The sequence below is a fragment of the Antedon mediterranea genome, chromosome 3 (assembly GCF_964355755.1).
Source record: "Antedon mediterranea chromosome 3, ecAntMedi1.1, whole genome shotgun sequence".
Classification (NCBI taxonomy): Eukaryota; Metazoa; Echinodermata; class Crinoidea; order Comatulida; family Antedonidae; genus Antedon; species Antedon mediterranea.
The window spans coordinates 32,827,948-32,838,607 of NC_092672.1; positions in this window are offsets into that span (position 1 = coordinate 32,827,948).

Below are 10,660 nucleotides of genomic sequence, written 5' to 3' on the forward strand. Positions count from 1 at the left end.
AAATGTAGCTTACGTACGTGTTCACATTTTCTTTTAAATCTATACAATCATAATCCATCATATTGATGGCAAGTAATTTTCAAATGTAGCTTACGTGTTCAAATTCTTTTTTAAATCTATAATCATAATCCATCATATTGATGGCAGGTACTATACAATCATAATCCATCATATTGGTGGCAGGTAATTTCCAAATTTCCAAATGTAGCTGACGTGTTCAAATTCTTTTTTAAATCTATAATCATAATCCATCATATTGATGGCAGGTAATTTTCTAATGTAGCTTACGTGTTCAAATTCTTATTTAAATCTATAATCATAATCCATCATATTGATGGCAGGTAATTTCCAAATGTAGCTGACATGTTCACATTTTAGAAAATCTATAAGCACACTCCATCATATTGATGGCAGGTAATTTCAAATTTCAAATTTCAAAAAATGTAACTTGCGTATTCAAATTCCTTTTTAAATCTATATAAATCATAACACATCATATTTGATGGCAGTGAATTTTATAATTTTACTAATTATTATTGTGTATAAATAATTTCATAGTTATGCAATTATATTATATTTAGTATACAGTAGGCCTATGCTGTAGTTAAAAGGTCAATAACCATACTATCGGCCATTCTTGTACAAAATATTCCATTAGACTGGATAGAAACACACATGTTTTAAACAATTTAAAAAGAAAAAAAAATTCATAAGACCACAATTTTCAAAGTTATATTATTATTATATTATTATATTTGACTAATAGTTCAAAGGTCAATAGTTGTAGAATCGGCCATTTTTTGTAAAAACATTTCATTATAATAAATATGAATGTATAGTTTCTGAACAATTTGAGCCCTATTTCGTGTCTCTCCGATTATTGGTTACTGAGATACGATAAATCAAGGTCAAAGGTCAAAATGTCAGAAATACGACTTGCATCAATTTTTTGAGAAAAAGTGTCATTAAAGTGAATATAAAAACATATATTTAAAACATTTTGACACCAAAATTAATTATCTGTGACTAGTGGTTCTCGAGATATAGGGTAATTATAAAAAATGGCCGCCATTTTTAATTATGCAAATTAAGGGCTTAGATGGCCGAATTTCGCTTGGGATCCGCCATATTCGTAATCAGCGAGGTCGAAATATCATAAATCAAGTGGATCCCAGCTTCTACCCAAAAATGCTTCTTGATTCGTTTTCTAGGCCGTTTTTTGAGAAATGGAACCTGTCTATATAGAGTAACCATGAAAGCGACTTTGGTATTGACACAGAGGGACAGGTGTAAGGTCCTATTGTTTTTAATACAATAATTGGCTGAATCACGATTTAAAAGAATATGTGTGTTTTAATCATTTACAGTACCCAAATGACTGCAATTTAATTGTTAAGTTCAAAGTATGAAGCCTGCAAAGTAATATTTTCATTAAAGTGGAGTGTTCGGACTGTTTTCTTAATTATCAGTAACATTAAATCCATCAGTGTGTCCATGGCAAAAGTTGGAATGGACTATGGTGACCAATTAATACAGAAACAGGAAGTTCCCAAGTCCTGTGGGGCTATTTTTGTGTCCAGTTGTGACAATTTTATCCTAAATTTCGTCAGTCTATCTTGAGATCTGATCGACTGAACAACGTTCATTAAAGCCTCAGCAAAAGGGTTTTTGGTTTTGTTTTGTTTTTCTTTTTGGTTTGTTATTCAAATAAAATCATATGAACCCAACTTTGCCGTTTCTTTTTGTGACATCCGACTATGCCCTGTATAATATCCCGTATTACTACACTATGACGTAAATTACGTAACTACTAGGTAATCATCAAGTATATAATATATTAATGATCGTCTTTAAATGTTCCCCACCGCAGTCTAGGCATATTAAAAACAAAATTATTGAGTTATTGCACATCAATCGATCTACCGGAATATTTTAACAAACGAAAAGTCAGTATTTCAATTCCAATTGACGGAGCTTAAGCCATGGTATTGTCAGCTTGAATTATATCAAACTTTAGTCGCTCTTATGAATGAGGATTTATTGTAGAGGTCAGAGATTATTTTCCGTACTAGAGTTTTGCAATTCGTTTCACCTAGTGCTGCACTCGTAAACGTAGGCCTACTAGTTACGTAAAGCAATAAGGTAAATTCGAAGTAAACAAGAAATATTTCTTACAAAAAACGCCGCTCGCTTGTTGACGTAACAGTTTTAAAGATATGTAGGCCTAGTCCCCATTAAACATTTCTTTTAAGACAGCAAATTTTATAATATCAGCCTAGATTGACAGTCAAGTGGAAGTCATTGTAAATACCTGCCTATACCAAAATAAAGTATGGTTTATTATGGTGAATTATATATAGATACCTGCCTAGGTTGACAGAAAGAACAAAGTCTTTATTTATTGAACAAGATTTTACAGATTACTGTCTACATGCATCTGTATTATCAGCAAATGTTTTCATAAACTCTCTTCTCCCAGATGTGCTTTGGGGCTTGTAATTTTAGCATGACCTGTCCTAGTTTACAAATTCCCAAAAACGTCAGTCTCTAGTACTATAACTGCTGCTTGCTTTCAGATTCTAAATGAGTCATCCTCTTGGGACGTACCTAGTAGAGCAGTTAATGACATGAGCTGTGCATTTTATTACCAAAGCATGAAACTTGGCACAAAGTTTCTATAATGTATATAGATTCAAAATATCGGGGGGTGCCAAGTGTCCAACGTCCGGTATGGCGGCCATCTTGATTTCAAAATGGCCACCATAAAAACAAAAAATGTTCATATCTTGGCAACTATACACATTAGAGACTTAATTAATTCTGGTCTCAAATTGTTCACAAACTATATATTTCTATTTGCTCTAATAAAAAGTTTCGTCCAAAAATGACCGGAAATGACGTTTCTTTCAGTTTGACCTTTGACCTCGTATATCTCTGTAACTACTGGTCATTTTCAATCGATTTTGGTGTCATTTTGTTCAGAATAAATACATTTATATTTGTAGTAATGAAAAATTTTCACATAAAATGACCGGAAATACAATTTATGACCTTTGACATTTAATTATTGATTTTTAATTATGTGAATATACTGTATGTGGTTTTTGGTAGTCTTAAATTCACCTAAGTTTGAACTTTGACCTGATAGGCGTAATTATATTAAATGATTAATGGACTTAAATTGTATATAGTACATAAAATTGGTAAACATTGTGCTTGGTGGTACCATTAGTTCAATGATGTTGGCACCTTCTTATTCGCTAAAAGTTTTAATAGTTTGACAGAGGAAATAACATGTTATGGAATACCGTAAAACCTCGAAAAGGTGATAGTATGAGCTTCTTTTCGAGATGACTGTATTTGAATGTCAAATGAATAGTGTGATGATCGTGTTTATATCAATATATTATTAATGACCTTACAAAGAACCCTTTATATTTCAACAATCAAGCCTCAGTTATTCTACAATTTATTGTTTTCCAAGTGGTAGGCCTATTTTGATTGCATCTTCTTTTTGTAGGCCTATGCTTCCTCGGTAATATGGTCCTACCCCTCCTTCTTTGTCTGTAGATGGTTTTATACCCCATTCTTTGTCTGTGGATGGTCTTATACCCCCCTTCCTTGTCTGTGGATAGTCTTATACCCGCTTCTTTGTCTGTGGATGGTCTTATACCCGCTTCTTTGTCTGTGGATGGTCTTATATACCCCCCTTCTTTGTCTGTCGATGGTATTATACCCGCTTCTTTGTCTGTGGATGGTCTTACACCGCTTTCTTTGTATGTAGATGGTCTTACACCCCTTCTTTGTCTGTGGATGGTCTTACACCCCCTTCTTTGTCTGTGGATGGTCCTACACCCCCTTCTTTGTCTGTAGATGGCCTTACACCCCCTTTTTTGTGTGTGGATGGTCTTATACCCCCTTCTTTGTCTGTGGATGGTCTTATACACCCCCTTCTTTGTCTGTGGATGGTCTTACACCCCTTCTTTGTCTGTGGATAGTCTTATACCCCTTCTTTGTCTGTGGATAGTCTTATACCCCTTCTTTGTCTGTGGATGGTCTTATACCCTCTTCTTTGTCTGTGGATGGTCTTATACCCCCTTCTTTGTCTGTGGATGGTCTTACATCCCCTTCTTTGTCTGGACCAACTACTTTGATTGATTAAATCAGACATTGTTTCTTGTATGATTAGGAGACCAAGACCTTCAAAGTGAAAGTCCACAAGTGGATGCCGAAAAAGGTCTTGTACAGAACAGTATATTGTAGGTCCATGTCACTAATTTGAGAATTACTTGAATAATTATATTGAGATGTCTTTTACGAATTGATTTGGTTCGGATTTTGCTAACAAATCAATGAGTAGAGAAAATCGAGGAAAAGGATTCAGATGGTTTACAGCAAAGGCCCATTACCATAAAAATGGAGTACATTTTTATAGATGCAACGAAAATGAACAAGAATTATCTGAGTTTCTGACTAATGAAAGTAGGTCTACTGCACAAATGCAGGATAAGTTTGTAGTAAGTACTTTGAAAGACGGTATTCTCTTAACTCATGAAAATGAAAACTTTCCGAACTTGTCTCATATGCAACATCAAAGAGGCCAACGAAAGAATGCTACTTTACATCCAAAATATTTCCAAATGGCATCTAACAATTCAATTCAACTTTTATTTCAGACAATTGTCCATATGGTATAATACATTGCAAAAAAAAAAGATGATGGAGAGAGGACCAAAACTTTTATCTAACGATTGACACATCACAGTTTAGCAAACAAGTCGGCATAGATGAGCTCAGTGATTGCTGTTTCTCAGTGATCTGTCATACTTTACGCCTATCCTATCACATCAAAAGTCAAAAATTCAGAATAATAATTCCTGGTCATTTTTGCAGTGTCATTTATTTCGTAAAAAAAAATTTGGTGCATTTATACCAATGTAAACCACATACAGTATGTTCACATATTATATATGTCAAAGGTTATAAATTGTATCTCCAGTCATTTTATGTGAAAATGTTTCATTACTACAAACATAAATGTCTCTATTCTGAACAAAATGACACCAAAATCGATTGAAAATGATCAGTAGTTAACTTACTGAGATATACAGATAAGAGGTCAAAGGTCAAACTGGGAGAAACGTCATTTCCGTCATTTTTTGACGAAACTTTTCATTAGAGCAAATAGAAATATGTGGTTTGTGAACAATTTAACACCAGAATCAAGTCTCTACTGTTTATAGTTGCCAAGATATGAACACTTTTTGTTTTTATGGTGGCCATTTTGAAATCAAGATGGCCGCCATACCGGACGTTGGACACTTGGCACCCCTCGATATTTTTAATCTATATACATCAAAGAAACTTTGTGGCAAGTTTCATGCTTTGGTAATAAAGTGCACAACTTGGCAATTTTATGGCACTAACTGCTCTACTATACCTGGCTAAAGCGTGATTATAGCGTGTTCACTGGAAAAAACTTTTTGGAAAGACTCGCCTATTTTGGATGAGTTTAGCGCCCTCAAGTTGACGTATTTTTGAAAAATTCTACGTATTTTCGACCTCCTGATGTTCTTCACCAACCCACTTTGATTCTGATCTGAAGAACAGTTTAATTGTTATAATAATAATAATTTATTTGGAGATTACACTTTTACAACAGTGGCACTCGACCAAATGGAAGAGAAATATACAAAAAAAAAACATGATATAGAAAATAACAATTACAATAAAAAGTCGACGTAGGTCAACATGTCAAAACAATTCAACTACAGTAACTACAATACCATTGAACTGACACCTAAAAATACAAAATTACAAGAAATAAACATATAGAATAGGTAGGAACTGTACAATATAAAATGAATTGGGCAACAACAATGTAGACCTAACACTATAATGAGATAGATATCAATCATTTAGTGAGATAGATATCAATCATTTAGTTTGATTGATATGAACATTACTCGCCTAGAACAATACATCTGTGTGCCCAAGCTCTTTTAACATAGTGCTTACAGTAACAATCAAAGATATTTGATATGGAATCGACGTCATACATATAATGATAGTAGTTATCAGTTCCACCTAATACAAGATTTAATTTGGTGTTCAGGTCACCAGAGATAAAATTTTCCCATACATCTAAATGATTGATATCGATTAACATATATTCTAATTTGGTATATTCTTCAATCCTTATGCCATTGAGTTGGTTACATGTGAATAGAAAATGTTGAATGTCTTCTAAACCATTCTTACACATTTTACAGATACCATCATATTCAGGAAGCCACTTACAACTCCTGTGACCTAAAGGAAGGGTGTTAGAACGTAGTTTGAATTTGAGGCTAGATCCTAGAAAGTCTGTACAATCCAATAAATATTTTTCAAGGCACGGATTAGACTTAATAAGAGAGTATGTCTGAAGTGACGATTTTCTTAGCATTTCACTTTTCCAAAATGCAATGTTTGTGTCATGCATCAACTCTTTAAATCTCTTAACCCAATGACTATCAGGGTCATTGCCAAGGTAAGAAGTTTCGAAAATTGAGTCAATGTCCATATTAATAGACGCACACGTCTTAGCAAAACTGGGAATCAGTTTATAGCGTGGTTCTACATTTGTAGTTGAACTTAGACACGTATTAAGCATAAAGTTAGGCCAACGGTGTTTATCCATGTTCATTACATAATTAATAAATTTGGCTCTAGATATATCTTGAATAACTTTAATTGGAACCCACCCTAAATCCCCATACAAGGCCTCTTTAGGTGTATTTCTACTAGCTTTTAAGATGTACCGCGCCATTTGTAATTGAAGTGACTCAATTTTATCAATATCTTTCCTGCTTTGGCTAACCCACACTGAACAAGCATAATTTATTGTAGGAAGAGCAATTGTTTTCCATAGAATGTCACCATAGAAAATTCTACTAAAATTATCAAATCGGTCTATAATTGACTTAATATAAGCAATGACTCTATTGCCTTTATTGATGATTTGGTCGATGTGAAAATGATCTGAAATATTTCTTGATATGTAAGTACCAAGATATTTATAGGTTTCAACCTCAGAAATGTATTGATCGCCCAATTTCCACATTTTATTGTTTATGCGCTGTCCAACAATAAGGACCTTCGACTTTTCATGATTAAAATTTAATTTCCTTGACTTTGCAAATTTAGATGCTAGATTGAGCATCTCACTCAGATCATTTTCATTGTTTGCCATAAGTACAACGTCGTCTGCCCAAAAAAGGCTACCCATGCATACATTATAAATACGAACACCTAGATCATGTTTTTTGAGTAATTTGGTAAACTCGTGCATAAGAATACAAAACAAAGTCGGTGATAAAACACATCCCTGTTTAACTCCTCCATCAATATTAAAGAATTTATTGTCTATTTTACCAAATCTTACTTTACCTTGCACATCGTGATATAAACTTTCGATTAATTTCCATATCCTACCTCTAATCCCAATATTCCATGCTGCCATTAGCATTCCTTCCCTCCAAACCGTATCGAATGCTTTTTTAAAATCTAAAAAAGCCATGAAGGTTTTTTTCCCTTCAAGCAGACGACAGGAAGCTATGCTTTTGAGGGTAAATATGTGATCCTCACATCGTCGCGAAGGTCTAAACCCTCCCTGTACTTCTGACAACACATTTTTATCTTCCAGAAAGTCAGAAATATTGTTTGAAATGATTCGGTTAAATATTTTCGAGATACATGGAGTAAGGGAAATTCCCCTGTAGTTATTAAGATCCCTGCGGGCCCCCTTTTTATGAACGGGTACAATAATACTTTTATTCCAGTCATTTGGAACTTTTTCTAAAGCAATTATTCTATTAAATAAAGAAAGGATTGACATATTCAAACATTGACCACCATTTTTTAAAATTTCATTAGTGATCGTGTCAATTCCATGTGATTTATTGTTCTTTGACCTTAAAATTGCGGTTTCAACAATATCTAAATTCAATTCAACATCTGAGAGAAATTCATCATTGTCGTTGTGGGCATTTTTTGTGGTTCTAATGTTATTAATAAAGGTATTAATTTGTTTAGTTCGTTCATCAATTTCGGCCAAATTAGTTTTACCTAATGTTTGCCAGTAATCAAGGGCTATTTGGTTCATTTCCTTTTCGTCGGAGACTATTTCACTAGAATCTGGTCTTTTGATACAACTAACAGGCTGGTTACGATTACTGCCTTTTAACAGTTTCCAAAAATCGCTACAGTTACGTCCACCTTTGTTTGCCAATTCAATAGACTTATTCACACGCATTTCAGTTATTTTAGTTTTAATCAGTTTTTTAGCATAAGACCGTTTCTCTTGGTAAGATTTCCATAAATCATCACCATTCTTATTGGGGTCGAGACCCTTAGCCCATCTACGATGGACGCGATGCTTCCCTTCTATCTTTAATAGCCGCATCGACATTTTCATCAAACCAAGAGTTGCATTTAATGTTAACATTATTTTTCTTAATTCCTATACCCTTTGTCGCGGCCAATATAAGGTTATTTTTCCATGAATCCCAAAGACAATTAACATCATTAAAGGAATCTGCATCCCATTCGCTAAACAATATCTGAATGTGTTGCTTAAACAAAGAAAAATCTTGATTCCTTTGGATATTCCAACATATTATGCTATTTTGATAATTAATATTTTTATGATAGATATTATTAATATATAATTTAAGGAGAAGGACATTGTGGTCACTCCCAAGACCCATCACCCTGTCGTCATCAATAATAAATTCATTTACACAATTGAGTACACTATTAGAGCATAACATGTAATCAATTGTACTTTGCAAGTTATTCCTGAACCATGTAAATTTCCCCGTACAATGATCACTACAATTTAAAATAGCTAAGTTTGTCACGAAAATTCAATAGCCGTACACCATTAGAGTTTAAAACAGGATCACCATTGGATATTTCCCCACCGATTCTGGCATTCATATCCGACATCACAATAATTTTGGGATCAGTATTATCATCTTCAATACGTAAAATTTCAGCGAGAAGCTGGTTGTATAATTCGTCAGTCAGATTACTGTCAGAACCTTCAACAGGGAAATATGCAACAGCAACGAATAACGTTTCGTTTTGGTTACCATTATAGCATAATTTTAACCAAAACCTTTCGTAAACATCAGACATTGAATTAAAAACATCATCATCAAGAACAGTTATACAATCAGAGATGAATGCACCAATACCACCACCTCCTTTAATTTTCATACTTTTACCAATCCAACGAAATCCGTTGACATAATCAATATTTACATTTCCCTTTAGAAATGTTTCTGCCATGCCAAAAACATGTATATTACAATCGTGTAAAAACTTTGAAATTTCATGCAATTTAGGACGCAGTCTATTAACATTATTAAACGCAATATTTATGCTTACATTTTAATCGCATGATACTTTGCACCTTGGCCTATTGCCATGTCCGCGTCTGTGACGTTTAAATTTAGTGTTTGCAACAGAATTGTGTTGAGTTGGTAAATCAGTAGTAATAGTTTCATATTCGTTATCTAAACTTGTAGACCTAGCAGTATAATTAATATCTTTGACAAAATTAAGATCTTTTGAAAATTTAGGGCTTAAATACAGTAGTTGGTTAAGCTTACATTGTTGTTGGCTGAATCCTATCTTTGACGCAAGTCTTGGTAGGTGTTTCGCCTCCATCCGTGTTGGCTATGCGAATTGTCAAATGTCATCTGACTCAGATTTCGTTGGCTACTAAGCGAATTATCTAATGTCATTTGGCACAAAAAAGGTCGCGAACCATTGAAGGCTTTATGTCCGAATTCATGACAATCATTACATCTCACTGGATTATGATGGTGGCAGTCATTAGTTTCGTGGTTTTGTAGGCCGCATTTTTGGCATCTAGAGTGCCGAGTGATAAGCGGAGGTTGATACTGCCATCTTCTAGAGGTGCTTCCTAGTGAATGTTGTTTAATTGGCGATGGAGCGTGTGGTGCTGGATGTCTATTGTGGTTGCTACTGTTCTTCCTCTGTCTACGTTCGTTCCGTTTGACAATTGTGTGCACGGCGTTGATATTCCTTAAAAGTTGTCGTGTGCCGAGTTTATTAAGATGAAGTCCTCCAGAGTTCAGCAGAGAGGTCTCTGCAATGCCATTATTCATGAAGTTCTTATCGTGATCAACCAGAGCACACCCTTTGAGAACGGCTATATCACGTATGAAAGAGTTCATTCTCGCAATTCGTTCTTGGTGGCAAATGTTATCACTCCTTGGACATACACTTGACAAAACGATTTTGGTATCAGGAGAACGTTTATGGATGCTTTCTATTAAATCACATAGATCCTTCTCTGCTGCTTGCTGTTTAAGGTCTGTGGTGCAACTGTTAGTTCCAACATGAGTTATGATGGTCTTGTATTCACGTACGTCAAGGTTGACAATGGTTTCATAGACTTTATGTATTTCTGCACCCCGTAAACATTGTATTTTGGTGCGTGAGAGGCCATTCTCATTCAGGTCCCGTATCATTGAATCGCCAATAACTGTCAAATAAGTGTCAAATTTAGTTTGATGAGAGTTACTGCTAGTTGAATAGGTAGTATCGCTATGTTGTGCGGTTGGTGCAGGCGTAGATGTGATCT